The sequence below is a fragment of the Nannobrachium achirus genome (genome assembly GCF_963921795.1).
Source record: "Nannobrachium achirus genome assembly, chromosome: 8".
Taxonomy (NCBI): domain Eukaryota; kingdom Metazoa; phylum Chordata; class Actinopteri; order Myctophiformes; family Myctophidae; genus Nannobrachium; species Nannobrachium achirus.
The window spans coordinates 38,129,609-38,145,650 of record NC_137817.1 but is presented as its reverse complement, the minus strand read 5'-3'; the positions used below and the strand labels follow the sequence as shown (position 1 = coordinate 38,145,650).

Below are 16,042 nucleotides of genomic sequence, written 5' to 3'. Positions count from 1 at the left end.
TACATGGAAAATATATATATAAGCTGTATCACAATACACAATCTTATCACGATTCTTTCTCATGTTGGTTTTTATGTTTATCTTTCAAGTTACTTAACAGTCAACCTCCTACAAGATAACAAAAAATAAAAGGGAAAAAGGATGAGGTTTGACAACTACTGATTTAGACGAAATTGCTAATTCTCTGTATTAACAATTCAACATGCATTGTATCACGATATATACTGTATATAATATATCTGAAGAGGCGTATCAACGATATGTATCACCAAATGCCAATTGTCTTTGTAAGCTTCAGGTGGTTGTTATGGTAACGCCTGCTGTCAATCAAATTGTTGCCTTCATCTGTCAATCACTGTTGGTTTTCGACCGTGTTATGCTGTGCTGGTGCTTTTGTTTTAAGATCTTTTGCATGTTACTGTTTTTGTATCAATAAATGATTTTTCATATCCAACTTAATATCTACTCTCTGGACTTACTAACCACACACTACATGCGTGTATGTTTTATGCTTGTTTATGCTTGTTTATGCTCGCAGTAGGGCTTATTGGTAAGCCGTGAGTCAGATGATAAACCTTTGTGCTGTATACAGTATGTCTGCTTTACAGTAACAATTAGTGTGCTATTACATAGTAATAATGCAGTGATACAACTAAGCAGTTAAAATTAGCCAAAAATAGCAGATCTACAAGCTCACAATGCCTCGCGCTGCGAGGCCGTGTGAGTTTGTAGATCGGCTATATTCGGCAAAGAGTTTTGTGTCGTGGAGAAAAAGAGCAGACCAAGTACAGAGTGAAAGGTCAAGTTTATTAAGTATTGACGGTTCAAGTGGTTACAGTAAATACTCTGATGATTTTGCTGTCAAACAATGGAACTATGGAATCACTGAAAAGGTTATAGGGACCTCCTTGGCCTGAAAACGTTTAACGTTGAACCCAGAACCTTAGAAGATATGCTATTTTCAACTAGCCAATGAACAACAGATGTTGATACTACCCTGTAGTATTTAGGATGGGGACCCCTGTATCTGAGGGGACTACCCATAACTACAAAGGTTCATTAGTCCTACATTGGTTAGGGTTAAGTTTAGGGTTAGAATTCACCAGGTAAGCATTCACTAGTTTCGGACTAATGGGCTGTAGGGTTAGGGTTATCAAATCGTCAGACTTTTCTTTGTTCTCTCTCTCTCTCTCGCTGAACAATCTGTTATAATGTCGGTCTTTGATTATGGTGATGTGCTGTGTACATGCATGCCTCACTCTCCACACTGAAGCCTCTTGATGCTGTCTACCACCGTGCCTTGCGGTTTATAACTGGTGATGATTATCTTACCCATCATTGTTTATTATATGAAAAAGTAGGTTGGCCATCTCTCACAGTTCATAGAGAGCAACACTGTATTTTATTTATTTATAAGGCCTTCTGTGGTAAACTTCCTTTGTATTTATCCACATTGGTAGAACCAATAGTCACTGGACATGCAACTCGCTCACAGGTATTCATTAGGTATTCCTGTCCAACTATGAATAGTGAGCAAGGAAAGACGGCCTTCAAGTATTATGCTCCACACAAGTGGGATAAACTTCAGGAATCTCTGAAACTGGTTCGATTGGTCTCTATAGGGACATTTAAAGTGCTCCTTGAGGGCACACTACATAGTGAATGCACATGTTTTGTGTAAGAACTATATTATATGTTATGTACTTCCTGCATCTGTAACGTTATACTGTGGTTTGATTGTCTATTGTATTTTACATTGCTTGTGTGGTTTTTTATGATGTGATCAGGGTGTCCTTGAAAAAGAGAGCTTGCTCTCAATGGGCTCCCCTGAATTAATAAAGGAAAAAGAAAGAAAGAAAGAACTTCATTAAGTTTTATGTATTTATGATAAGATGTCATTATACACTATGAACTTCATTATAAACTTCATAAAGCTCAGATAAAGTTGTGTAATACCCATTGTATATCTATATCTGGCTCTCTGTTATGCCCATATTTGGTGTTCTGTGCCCATGCCAGTCTGTGACAACTCCGTGATGTCAGTCATTTTGGGCACTGTTTAGTATCAGTGATGTCAGTCATGACAAATATAATTTGTGCATTGTTTCAGTATGCGGCTATTACCATGGTGGTGGGTGGTGACACTGTTTAGTATCAGTGCAGACAGACGGCGGACAGGGTTAGGGTTAGGGTTAGGGTTAGGACATCCTAATGTCCAAAAGGACATTCAGTCTATTAACAGATACAGTAGATGGGGCGTGCAGCGTTTTTTAATGTTATTAGTCCGATGTCCCATTAGTCCGAGGCTGGTGAATGCTAACCTGCCGACGCTGGTGAATGATTAACTGCTGACACTGGTGAATATTAACCTGCCGACGATGGTGAATGATAACCTATAGTGAATGATAACCATAGACTCCACACCCTCCTATCTAACATCAGGGTCTACAGAGCTCTACAGTGTTGTGTGCTAAACCCTCCACTATCACCTATCTAATATCAGGGTCTACAGAGCTCTACAGCAGAGGTCTTCAATGTGTTCAGGCCAAGGACCCTTTAGTTGAGAGAGAAATGAAGCAGGGACCCCTATAACCTTTTCAGTGATTCCATAGTTCCATTATTTGACAGCAAAATCATCAGAGTATTTACTGTAACCACTTGAACCGTCAATACTTAATAAACTTGACCTTTCACTCTGTACTTGGTCTGCTCTTTTTCTCCACGACACAAAACTCTTTGCCGAATATAGCCGATCTACAAACTCACACGGCCTCGCAGCGCGAGGCATTGTGAGCTTGTAGATCTGCTATTTTTGGCTAATTTTAACTGCTTAGTTGTATCACTGCATTATTACTATGTAATAGCACACTAATTGTTACTGTAAAGCAGACATACTGTATACAGCACAAAGGTTTATCATCTGACTCACGGCTTACCAATAAGCCCTACTGCGAGCATAAACAAGCATAAACAAGCATAAAACATACACGCATGTAGTGTGTGGTTAGTAAGTCCAGAGAGTAGATATTAAGTTGGATATGAAAAATCATTTATTGATACAAAAACAGTAACATGCAAAAGATCTTAAAACAAAAGCACCAGCACAGCATAACACGGTCGAAAACCAACAGTGATTGACAGATGAAGGCAACAATTTGATTGACAGCAGGCGTTACCATAACAACCACCTGAAGCTTACAAAGACAATTGGCATTTGGTGATACATATCGTTGATACGCCTCTTCAGATATATTATATACAGTATATATCGTGATACAATGCATGTTGAATTGTTAATACAGAGAATTAGCAATTTCGTCTAAATCAGTAGTTGTCAAACCTCATCCTTTTTCCCTTTTATTTTTTGTTATCTTGTAGGAGGTTGACTGTTAAGTAACTTGAAAGATAAACATAAAAACCAACATGAGAAAGAATCGTGATAAGATTGTGTATTGTGATACAGCTTATATATATATTTTCCATGTATTCTTCCACAAGATAATGCACCATTTTCAAAACGTCTGCCCTCGATGCAACAAGAGTAACAGTTAACAGAGTACTGACCCACAGGTTGAGAACCAGGGACGTGCTGGGCCCCTGATTCAGCCCGGGAAAAATAGTTGGAGGCCCTAATTGCGCGCTATAGAGAGAGATCTCTCTCCATAGCGCTGCTGCTACTCAAAGATTTGCCATTTCAGATCATGACAAGTGACAAGCCAGTGGGCCAATTACTTGAGTTATAATTTGTCGTTGTCGGGTAGAAAACCGTTTGTTTTGTATTTATCATTTAATAAAGTAATTAAAGAGGCGTTGTGTGCTTGTAGATCGGCTGTTTTCACTACTTTTGTGCGACAGCCTTGTTTGATGAAGCAGGGCTTTGCGAAAAAATGTACACATTTGAAACTTGGAGATACAAGGTTTCTGCCCGACAGTGACGATTTACTTTGTTGGCCGCCCAGCCCCCAAAATGGAACGAAGGCCAACATTATGTTTACAGCAGAATTGAGCAGACATACAGATTAGAGCTTTGGAATCAGTGTCTAAATAATTAATTAATTGATACGTGCACTGCTGCGCAAGGTCATGAGTCATGACATGATGTCCTCCTGACAATTTGATTTGGAAGATAGCCTACTACTGCTGCTTTATTATGGTGAAGTGGTGTCTGGTTCGCGCTCCTCTGCTCTGTGCCAAATTCTGTCTGTCTGTCTGTCTGTCTGTCTGTCTACCTGTCTGTCTGTCTGCCCACAGCGTGGCAGCCAGGCAAAATGGATAAAAAAGACGGACCCTTGAACATTTAGGCGAAATGGCTCTTCAACGGCCGTGAAAAGACTCTCCTCCATGCACGGTGAAAGAGCGAAATCTGTTAAGGCGAATAAGTTATAGGCGAATGGGCTGGTGACCGTGGGAGGTGCTCTCCATTCCGGTAGAAGCTGGTGAGCAGCTCCTGGAAGTCCATTTTGTTTCATTGTCCTCAGGCAGTTGCAGATAAATACTCCACAAATCTGTCCACCAAATCCAAATGTAAAGAGTTCAGTCCAAAAGTGCTCCAGTGGTCGCACATGCTGATCCTGCTGTAGACAGATCCATGCTGCTCTCTCGGAGGTCACTGTGGCAATCCAGAGTCAGCCGCAACGTTGACCTTCCTGGCATGTTTGGGCTTCATCTGTGGAGAAAAACAGAGTTTGTGTAAATTTGGAGTGCCCCAACTAATTGCGACTTAAGGTTGCCATGAGAAATGTCACAGCTTATCTCCGTGTAGACGTGTGTGTGTACACATTTTTACATATGGGTTGGTTCCCTTGATACATCCGGTGACATCACCTATGTAAAAGTCCATATATGGGTATTCCCCAGAATCTTTTATGCCCATATATGGAGATTCCTGATTAAGCCCATATCTAACAGAACTGCATAATGGAATTGCCCATATGTGGAGGAAGACAGCCCATATTATGTGCGGCTGGTTCAGACAGGGATCTCCATGTATGGGCATAAAAGGGACGTACAGTACATGGATCTCCATATAGTATATGGGTAACTGGTCCGATATACATCACTGGCCAGATGGCCAAGAATTGTCGCCCTGAGGCGTCTTACTAGTTTAGTAATCGTAATCAAATCGGCACATAATCGCTGGAATTTCTATTAATACCGTGCTAAAGAACTAAAACAGGGTTCCCACAGCTTTTTATCAATTAATTTCCAAAACTGCGCTGCGAGACGTTGTGAGCATGTAGATCGGCTATTTTCACAATTTCTGGCTCTAATATTTGACAATTTGGCCCATGTTTAATTTGCCATTTCAGAGGTATTAACCAAATCAATAACCAAAGACAATGCATAGCTATTTTTTCCAGGGCCTTCCAGGAGCCTTGATCAATTCCAAAACTTTTCCAGTACTGGAAAAATATGATTCTAATCTCAAAATATTTCCAGGAATTTCATGACCGTGGGAACCCTGGTAATAATTGTGACAGGCCTACCTGGTGCTTATGGGGTTGGCTGGGATGATGGTGACGTAGCTGGTCTGTGGGGCTGGGGCACCGTGGCAGCCTGCATCTTCCTCGTCGATGAAGCGAATGTTCTTGGGCCTTTCTTTGAACTGGTAGGCCAGGATGCCCCGCTGGTAGTAATACACACACACACAAACACACAAACACAAACACAAACACACACACACACACACACACACACACACACACACACACACACACACACACACACACACACACACACACACACACACATTACTCAGGGTTCCCACAAATGTTTTCCAATTAATTTCCAAAACTTTTCCAGAATATTTAACCCAATATACAGGACTATATAACAATAATTCAGCTCAATAACATGTTGCTTACTCCTATGCACAATGCCCAAAGACAGGTAGTGTATGCCAGTGGTTCTCAACCTTTTCAGGCCGTGACCCCGAAATAATCATGTTTTTACTGGGGACCCGGCACCCTGACGAGCACTAAAACCATAACACTGTTCTATTGTGAAAATAGCAGATCTACATGCTCACAACGCCTCGCAACGTTGTGAGCATGAAGATCGGCTATTTTCACAATTTCTGCCTCTAATATTCAAAGAATGCATAGCTATTTCTCCTGGACCTTCCAGGACTGTTTCAAAATATTTCCAGTAATTTCATGACCGTGGGAACCCTGCTAAAAATATGCCTTGAATATTTATTTTTAAATTACCTATTTGAAAAGAACACGGTTACAATTTAGCCTGACAAATGTGTAGCTATTCTTTAATCAGAAATGTATAAGGTAATAGCTAAACAAATGCCACAATCTGATTAATTGCTTAAATAATTGACAGATTAAACAACGTTTTCAGGCCAAGGACCCATTAGTTGAGAGAGATTGAAGCAGGGACCCCCACAACCTGTTCATAGATTGATTAGATTCCATATAGTTTCATTGTTTGACAGCACAATCATCAGTGTATTTTCATGTCAATTTGTGTTTTCAGATATTTAACCACTTGAACTGTCAATACTTAATAAACTTGACCTTTCACTCTGTACTTGGTCTGCTCTTTTTCCCCTCTACACCAAAGGTCTTTGCCAAAAACAGCTGATTGAGGCGTTGTGAGCTTGTAGATCTGCTATTTTGGGCTACAGTTCTCAGAATATGGACACTAGGGTTCAAGTAGTTAATATAAAAAAGGAGTAGAAAAAAGGTTTATATCACTCAAAGATTTGGAGGACCCCCAGTAGTAACTCCGGGGACCCCCTAGGGGTCCCGGACCTCTGTTGAAGTAAAGAACAGTGCTTTCTCAGCTAAGGGGTCCCTGCTTCATCTCTCTCTCAGCTAAGGGGTCCCTGCTTCATCTCTCTCTCAGCTAAGGGGTCCCTGCTTCATCTCTCTCTCAGCTAAGGGGTCCCTGCTTCATCTCTCAGCTAAGGGGTCCCTGCTTCATCTCTCTCTCAGCTAAGGGGTCCCTGCTTCATCTCTCTCTCAGCTAAGGGGTCCCTGCTTCATCTCTCTCTCAGCTAAGGGGTCCCCTGCTTCATCTCTCTCTCAGCTAAGGGGTCCCTGCTTCATCTCTCTCAGCTAAGGGGTCCCTGCTTCATCTCTCTCAGCTAAGGGGTCCCTGCTTCATCTCTCTCTCAGCTAAGGGGTCCCTGCTTCATCTCTCTCTCAGCTAAGGGGGTCCCTGCTTCATCTCTCTCAGCGAAGGGGTCCCTGCTTCATCTCTCCCGGCTAAGGGGTCCCTGCTTCATCTCTCTCAGCTAAGGGGTCCCTGCTTCATCTCTCTCTCAGCTAAGGGGTCCCTGCTTCATCTCTCTCAGCTAAGGGGTCCCTGCTTCATCTCTCTCAGCTAAGGGGTCCCTGCTTCATCTCTCTCTCAGCTAAGGGGTCCCTGCTTCATCTCTCTCAGCTAAGGGGTCCCTGCTTCATCTCTCTCTCAGCTAAGGGGTCCCTGCTTCATCTCTCTCTCAGCTAAGGGGTCCCTGCTTCATCTCTCTCAGCTAAGGGGTCCCTGCTTCATCTCTCTCTCAGCTAAGGGGTCCCTGCTTCATCTCTCTCTCAGCTAAGGGGTCCCTGCTTCATCTCTCTCTCAGCTAAGGGGTCCCCTGCTTCATCTCTCTCTCAGCTAAGGGGTCCCTGCTTCATCTCTCTCTCAGCTAAGGGGTCCCTGCTTCATCTCTCCCGGCTAAGGGGTCCCTGCTTCATCTCTCTCAGCTAAGGGGTCCCTGCTTCATCTCTCTCTCAGCTAAGGGGTCCCTGCTTCATCTCTCTCTCAGCTAAGGGGTCCCTGCTTCATCTCTCTCAGCTAAGGGGTCCCTGCTTCATCTCTCTCTCAGCTAAGGGGTCCCTGCTTCATCTCTCTCTCAGCTAAGGGGTCCCTGCTTCATCTCTCTCTCAGCTAAGGGGTCCCCTGCTTCATCTCTCTCTCAGCTAAGGGGTCCCTGCTTCATCTCTCTCTCAGCTAAGGGGTCCCTGCTTCATCTCTCCCGGCTAAGGGGTCCCTGCTTCATCTCTCTCAGCTAAGGGGTCCCTGCTTCATCTCTCTCTCAGCTAAGGGGTCCCTGCTTCATCTCTCTCAGCTAAGGGGTCCCTGCTTCATCTCTCTCAGCTAAGGGGTCCCTGCTTCATCTCTCTCTCAGCTAAGGGGTCCCTGCTTCATCTCTCTCAGCTAAGGGGTCCCTGCTTCATCTCTCTCTCAGCTAAGGGGTCCCTGCTTCATCTCTCTCTCAGCTAAGGGGTCCCTGCTTCATCTCTCTCAGCTAAGGGGTCCCTGCTTCATCTCTCTCTCAGCTAAGGGGTCCCTGCTTCATCTCTCTCTCAACTAAGGGGTCCCTGCTTCATCTCTCTCTCAACTAAGGGGTCCCTGCTTCATCTCTCTCTCAGCTAAGGGGTCCCTGCTTCATCTCTCTCTCAACTAAGGGGTCCCTGCTTCATCTCTCTCTCAGCTAAGGGGTCCCTGCTTCATCTCTCTCTCAACTAAGGGGTCCCTGCTCTCTCAGCTAAGGGGTCCCTGCTTCATCTCTCTCTCAGCTAAGAAGGGGTCCCTGGCTGAGGGAGGGAGCTGTTGTTGTTGTTAGCTTTAATAGCTTTCAGTTAGCATGAGAGTTAGCATGTGTTGCAAGGTAAAGAAAAAACATTACAGACCTACTGTAGAACAGCCTAACATTTTAACAATACACCCCCATTGAGTCATTCTAGATGATGCCTATTGTCTCTTACCTGAATGGAGTCGCTATATGAAGATATCCACGAAAGCGAGCTTCTTTTCTCTTGTGAAACGAGTTAAACAACAATCCACGAGCCTCTGTTTTAGCCTCCTGGTTGGTCCCGGGTGGTTCAGTCTGAGTGTGATAATTTCGCGTTACACATTACTTCCGCCCTGGACAGGATACGGAAATACTCTGTCTGTGCCAACGCGTCGTAACGCGTGGAAATAACCGGATACAGTAGTCAGTCTCAGCCTGGGATCAATCGCATTCCCAACGTGATATCTTCAAAAAAATAATCTTTGCACGTTCTCCCTCCGTACATCTACAAAGACGTTCAGATTTCAAATATAGAGTTATTTCCCCGGGGCTACAGATGTTACAATTATATACGGCCCAACCTCGGCACGAGTGCATTCTGTATTGTTTAGTAAAAAGCATTTTAATCAGATCAGTGATAGGAGTTATAAGGTGCAATACACCCCAACGGCCGATGGGGTCGCGTTGTTAAAAGCCACCGATCGGATCAAAAATGATTATTATTAAACAACACGGAACATTATGCGTACATGTGAGGGGCCGTCCATAATTGTAACATCCTTGGCTATTGAGCAAACGCCGTATCTTTGAAATCTGAATGTTTATGTTGACGTAAGGACTAAAAAGGGAGAAAGTACCAACGCTATTTTGAAGATAATTATAATAAGACTGTCAGTCTTGTATCAGTGAACAATATAATGCAGAAACTTTCGTAAAATATTGCATATAACACTGAGAATAAAGGTTATGGGAGCAGTGTTGAAAAAAACGAAACAAAAAAAAACAGCAGTCACGTGACTGACATATCGGCCGATGTGATGTAATAGAACGTTACATTATCAACAGACAGAATGTCTGATTAAAACATAGTGCCTGAACGAGAGTATGGGCATTTTCCATGCTACGTACCATAATCAACAGAGACTATGTCTGATAAAAACATAATGAGTTCCTCAGTATGGGCAATATGGCCATAATGGGCGCATTCTATGCAGTTAATAAAGGCTGATAATGGACATTCTATGTTCTGATAACGTTCGAAGCGGGTGGCCGGTCACACATGCGCAATACTGCTTCCGTAACATTGCATTGGGAAAAACTGTCCACAGGCTGACTAAAACAGTGATTTAAACACTTACCCCTCGCTTAGATTTTCTTCCACAAATCCACGCTAAAAAATGTAACATCTGTGAGAGGGAAAGCCAACCTTTACTTTTTGGATACCATGAGCACAAAAGGTAAGAAGTGTTGATCGCGGCGCACCTTCGCCGGAGATTACCCATTTTGGCAGCTAGCTCTGAGGAACCTCATCTCGGAGCTGTATAGTGGAGGGAGAGGTTCCCGAAAGGAGCTACCATGACACCAGTATATAGGGTTCATTTGGTTCCACTACAGCAGGGACAGTGTTACTGAGACATAACAACAGTGCTACCGTTGATTTGACAACGAGCGTCGCTGCTTTTACCTCCACCGTTCCTTCATAATGGATACGGTATAGCGGTTCAGTCGAGGCGAAAAGAGAGGAGGTGTGTGGGGGGCGGGGGGCGACCTATGCGTTGTGTCAGAATGAGGTTGATGGCGGAGACCGGGACCTTTGAGTCACGGCGCCGAGCCAACGCGGCTTTGACACGGGGCATCAGCTGACTGAAGAGGACCAATTAAAAAAGGTTTGAAAAATGACTGCAGGTGCGGGGAGGTCTCCTGGGAACTCATTTGGCGAGGCCCCGCGCTCTCCAGTGTGCATTTAAGGCACGCCGCTCCAGTCACGTGGTCGTGTTTGTGTGTGCGTGAGGCTCCCGTGACACCCTTTACTCCTCAGCGAGCCTTTTGGCCTTTCTCTAAGTGGCCCCTGTGATGAACGGTTGGCCTGCTTCCTCTGCCTGGCGGTGGTGTGCTGGTGGAGGCACAGTGTAGTAGAGTAATGTCAGTGTCGTCATAATGTACCTCATCCACATGACCACTTCACAGGTCCTTTTTTACACTGTCCTTGAGTCACACTCCAGACATGTACTGCATTCTTTGGTAGTGGCTGTAGTGGTGTGACGTAATGTTTAAGATTTTTATTTTTTTGTTTTGTTATTGCACTATTGGGCATTATGCAGGTCCTACTTGTGTTTTATGGAGGCAGACTTAGATATTTGGATTCTTACACATTGAGTCAAAGGTGATATCGTCCTTCACTTTTGAGAAATGGATGGTTCTGGAATTATACGCTTTCACAGCGGCACCGATACTTTGGCCAACCCCTTTACAGCCATTTCGACAGCCGTAATATTTGTGCAAGGAATGCAGTCGGTTCTGTAACAGTCCCAAACCATTTTCATCAGACATACAGAAGTGGATAAAACCCATAAATCTCCATTAGAGCTCCAAAAAGCTGTTGCACACGAAGTCTGAAATCATTGAATCAGCCCCTCCTGAAGAACCTTGCTGCAACATCACTTGATTGGAGGGCCCAGCAATCTGCAGAGGACCTTACCCCGTGGCCCTCCATGTTGTAGCAATTACTTTCACCAACACCCCCCTGAGCAACTTCACCAGATCCCTCTCCCTCTCCCTCTCCCTCTATCTCTTTACGGTGGAGTGTTTACTGAGGAATGTTTAAGTTTGAGCTGTGAGCCATCCCAATCATCTCTCGTTACACACCCACTCCAATCAGCCTCTCATTAACACCTGACACTACCTGCCATTAACAAAGCACACTAATTAGGGGTCTCAATCAGCCAGCGCAGAAGTACACTCTCCAAAACTACTGAGGCCTAGCTAAACTGTTGAGTAGGAAGTGGATCTTTGCATGTATTATACTGTACACTGGTGTGTAGATGAGGGTTAGGAGCCCCTCCTCTGTTTCAGACGAGGTTGTTTGAGCAGCCATTTTGCACAAGAAACTCTCTCTATCTCTCTTTCTCACTCTGTCTCACACACACACACACACACGCACGCACGCACGCACGCACACACACACACACACACACACACACACACACACACGCGCGCGTGCGCATTTGCACACATCAAACTTGTTCATGGCGATTTCATTAGGGGAACATTAGGGGACATTTAAATAACGTCTAAAAGCGGCAGTCCAGGACAAGTTATTTAATAAATGTAATTTTAACCCATCTGACTATTTGTCTAGTTATCTATCTGCCGTACTTGGAGGTGGTATCCCTACTCAGACATTGAGAAAATGACAGGTCAGGTAGGAATAGGATATGCAATGGTTAACAATGTTAATAGTTACATAGGTGGCCACGGCACACCGGATTGGACACTATAGATGCACCGCCATCTTGATTGTAGTTTCAATTACCGGGAGAGACATAAAACATACAGATTTTATCTTTGTTAAGATTTGTTTTGGGGCTTTTACTGTATGCCTTTATTGATAGGACAGTAGACTGACAGGAAATGGGGAGAGAGATGGGGAGTGACATGCAGGCAGCAAATGTCGTCAGGATCGGGATTCAAACCCAATACAGATTTTATCTTTAACATACCCCCTAAAATTTAGTAAGGAGCGTCTTTAGAGGCAGTATGACTTTCCTCTCTTGAAACTCATGTTCTGGGCTGCATTGGACCTCTCTGCAGGCCGCAAACGGCCTGTGGGCGGCCAGTTTGACAACCCAGCCCTAAATGAATCAGTCTAGCAACTTTCCACTTTCTGAACTGACATCCAGTTTCTGGTATTCTTTAACCACAGTAGTACAACGTACACCAGCCTCTATGTCATATTATTTGACCTCAAGGTCATCCAATATTCAGTGGGCTAATATGGACTAAGACAAAAAAAAATGTCAGTCCCAATTCTAAAGTGGTTTCAGCGACTAACCACAAAATACCTTTTCTAAGTAAACTGAAATGGAAGCATAACCGAGGCTGAAGATCTCACCCAAAGGTAATTTCTTAATTTGTGTGGATTCATTACGCACCAAAAAGCAATCTCTCCCCTGCGACTGTGTCAAATTGACTATGTGCAGCGAAATGCACTCATCTGCAACGCTTCATAAGACCTGGCAGCCAATAACTTCACAATGCACAGAATTACCGGTGTCAATTTTAATGTGACATAGCAATTTACATCACACACTGTGGGGACAAGCACACATTTCGGGCAGCTCCATGGTTAATAGGTGGAACGCTATTTGCATTATAATTTGGCTAGTGTGAAGTGTAATCAAGCTGCATTTGACTCAATGGGAGAGCATTGACTCGGCAGGCGACATAGCAGTAACTTGGGAGCCGTGCTGACTGGGTCTGCATGCAAATTGGCATGGCATTGCCTCCCCAGTGAGAGCTTTTAACCAAGGTTAGTTTGCATATTTCCCTGTTAAAGCCATGGGCACCGTATAGACATCGCTGCCTCTTCCAGGCACTCATTAACTGCCATTAAATGGCAGCCGGATGTTTTTGGCATGCTTAATTGTCAATTACAAACTCTTATGATTTGCATGAAACTCATTTAGAAGGTTAATGATTGTAATGTGAAGTGCGTGACTGTTTTTAGCCAAATAGCCACAAATATTGTCTTAGATTTACAGTGGGCCTATTTAGTTTCTACAAAATGTACGCCGACACATCTCACTGAAGGCTACAGTACGTCTTGCATTCATGTAGAATGGTGTTTACAGAATGAAAGACTTTGAAGATTGTATTGCAGTAATAAAGATGCTACTTGCTCTTTCAGGTTTACTGCACATGAAGCATATCTTTAGCACAACTTGCTGGGTCGTGATGCCCAAACATGTACAGGAGTCTGGAAAATAATATTGAGACTCCTGTGGCAAGGCTAATTTTGATTCTGAGCAATTATAGAACGTCCCCCTGTGCATTTCACTTCCCCTGCAAAGACATGCCTGAGAAGCAGTACACAGCAGAGTGCATCGTGTCCTGACGGCTCCGAGCCCCCCCACACCCCTTCAACCCTCTCCCCCGTTCGTTCTCTATTTGCAAGTTAAATCAGCCTCATCCTCCTTAGCTGATACTAATGAAGTCCTGATTGCCCATATCCATCGGCTGTGGTGTTATCAGCCCATTATTTAAGTGTTATCACCATTAGGGATTTTATTCCACCTCAAATCAATAGACGCCACACAACCAAAGCCATGGAGAGGCCTGACAGGGAGGAAGGAAGCTTCATCAATCACCGCTCTCACTGACAAGGTGGGTGGTGGGGTAGAGGACTCACTCATAACCACCTATAACCTCGTAAACATAACAATTTGAAAACGCACGCCACGACGACGCATGATTTGCTTACAGAACCTCCTCAGTAGTGATCGAAACCTTTTTTTTTTGTATATGTAAAGGCCTCATACGGTGCAGTATTGTTATGTAGAGACAGGAACACCATCGTGGGAATGTGAAAAGAGGAATCCAGTGCATTCTTCCCAATCCATTAGTGCTGTCTTTTAGAATAATGTACCCTGGTCCTCTTTGAAAATGTGTTGCCAAAGAAGGAAATAATTAGTATCCCCATTACCTCATACCACTAATGATTGTGATTCCATTCCTTAAATTATTGTGCGGAAATAAATATGTCACCTTTAGCTCGGAATGTAAATCAGAGCGTCTAGGATTGTGCTCTGGCTCTGTGTGACCATAATGTTGATGAAACACATTTTCTGATTAAAGATTTCTTGGGTATTTAGCATGTTATCTACAGTATAAAATGGGACCTTTATTGCTCCTGTGGGGAAAAAGGAAATATATATCTGCGGTTTGAGGTGAACTTAATAGCTTTGTTCCCTTCGACGTTGACCCTCTCCAGATTCTTTGAAAGCCTCCATTATATTATTTTATGATTACTGCACCTGCTACTCCGTAATGGGCTATCTGTGATTCAATCATGTGTTGTATTTTTTCTATTTTACAATTTTTTCTTTACTTCGACAGTCCTGCAACGAGTTCAGCGAACCCTTTCCTTGAAATGAGTCATATTTTTTGTGCCGTAACTTTGGTTGGGGTGAAACGTTGCCCCTGTCATCTGATGGCTGCACCTACAGTAAAATAGTGTCATCCATAAACACCCGAACTGGAACTCTTTTAACCACTTTAACCATTATTTTATGCTTTATAGCAGATATATAAGCTCACAGCGCGGAACCGTGTGCCGCGCTGCAAGCTTGTAGATCTGCTATTTTTTAAATATCGTGAAATATTTTGCAAAAATCTTTTTTTAAAGCGAACATTTATAACTCAAATCTTTCTTTCTCAGGGTCCCTGGAACAAAATATTTTGAGATGGGGGTCCGCGATCAAATACAGATAATTCTAGGGGTCCTTGACATTAAAAGGTTTGAGCACCACTGATATAGAAATATACGTTTTTTTCAGAAAACCGATTCAGAAGACTTTTTTAGGTATTTTTCAGGTCTTAATGGGTTAACGTCTCATCATCGCTTGATGTGATGCGTTGTGATCCAATCCAATCCTCTTTATTTATAGAGCATGTTTAAAACAACATTGATTAACCAAAGTGCTGTACACTTTAAACACAGGCAAGGTTTATGACGCTCTAACATGGGGTTGGGAGATTGTTCCACAGTTTCGGCGCTGCAGTCTTGAGCATGTAGATCTTTTAGAGCTTTTAGAACTATTTTTGAATGTTTTTTTAAAGTGTGATTGACAGGGGTTAAGTCTGTCTGTGGGTTTTATAAATATTGAACCAATATGAAGTGTGTGTGACTAAATAACTACATTCGGTGGTACACAGGTTCTTTTGTCCATTTCCTGAAAAGTAACGGTTTCCACCCAACAGCGACAATATTTAGAATTGTGGAATGATATTGCCCGTTCTGACTCATAGCAAAGGAAACACTACAGCTTTTCTGATTCAAATCAAGATAATTTGCACTGGGAGATGTGCAGATCAGACCGATCACATTTTATTTAGAGAGCATATTTCAGAAAAAAAATAATAACAGAACCCAATCCTTTGCAAACATTATTAAAAGTTTGATATCATTACATGAATAATCCACCAACAGAAAAGGGACATCAAAGGACATGAAAAACCTAAGAAGTTGTACTGTATCTAAAGAAACTTTAGATTTTAGTTCACAGCATCTACAGAGCACTCCTGTCCATCCCTGTGTCCATTTAGCTTTTTCTCCTACAAAACCTTTCAAAAACTCCCACAAATCGGTAGACATTATCGCTGGAGTCATGTGATCAATATGCATCAGTCAGGTTTTTCACATTCCTGACTGACTTCCTAAATTTGTGGGCCGTAGATTGGCAACCCGGTCTGGCGGGGACATGCACTCAGTTGAGCACATTTTCTAGTTTGATTTCTCTGGATTTCTTG

At 43.2% G+C, this 16,042-nt stretch overlaps 1 long non-coding RNA gene across 1 annotated transcript; it reads right to left on the bottom strand.

The window, feature by feature from the left end:
- Positions 1-3,038: 3,038 nt before the first annotated feature.
- LOC308289839 lies at positions 3,039-8,820 on the bottom strand. Its single transcript, XR_013962266.1, has 3 exons — positions 8,709-8,820; positions 5,487-5,626; positions 3,039-4,666 (listed from the first exon to the last, which is right to left on the bottom strand). It is a non-coding gene; the product is annotated as an uncharacterized lncRNA (long non-coding RNA).
- Between the last annotated feature and the right edge of the window lie 7,222 nt (positions 8,821-16,042).